Source organism: Monopterus albus, unplaced genomic scaffold (assembly GCF_001952655.1).
Source record: "Monopterus albus unplaced genomic scaffold, M_albus_1.0 scaffold4.1, whole genome shotgun sequence".
Lineage (NCBI taxonomy): Eukaryota > Metazoa > Chordata > Actinopteri > Synbranchiformes > Synbranchidae > Monopterus > Monopterus albus.
Window position 1 is genome coordinate 7,342,055 of NW_018127884.1, and position 784 is coordinate 7,342,838.

Genomic DNA, 784 nt, shown 5'->3' on the forward strand with positions numbered 1-784 from the left:
AGCCCACAGGGATGTGTCCTCAGTCCCATCCTCTACACCCTGTTCACCCACAACTGTGTCACCTCCCACAAAGACAACATAATCCTGAAGTTCGCGGACGACACCGCAGTGACTGGTCGCATCCGGACTACAGGAGGGAGGTGGCCAGTCTGGTGTCATGGTGCAAGGACAATAATCTCAGCCTCAACGCGGACAAGACGAAAAAGATGATAGTGGACATGAGGAAGGAGAGGAGAACTCATCGGCCACTGTTCATCCAGGGGCTCGAAGTGGAGAGGGTGAACAGCTTCAAATACCTGGGCGTCCACATCAGTGAGGACCTCACTTGGACACTTAACACCACACAGCTGGTCAAGAAGGCCCAACGGTGGCTGTACTTCCTGAGGAGGCTGAGGAGGTTTGGCATGTTGCCTAGGATCCTCAGCAACTTCTACAGCTGCATCATTGAGAGCATCTTGACCAGCTGCATCACTGTCTGGTATGGCAGCACTACTGCTATAGACTACTGCTATGGTAAAGACTGCGGAGAAGATCACCAGGACTCCACTGCCCTCTCTGCAGAGCATTTACCACAGCAGGGTGCGTAGGAAAGCTGCCTCCATCCTCAAGGACCCCAAACACCCCCAGCAGGGACTGTTCGCCTCCCTACCCTCCAGTCGGAGGCTCAAAAGTGTGAGATGCAGGACCACTAGACTGAAAAACTCTTTCTTTCCCTCTGCCATCAGACTCCTAAACAGCTGACTCAGGATATACTTCATGTAATTCCATCTGTACTGTTTACATA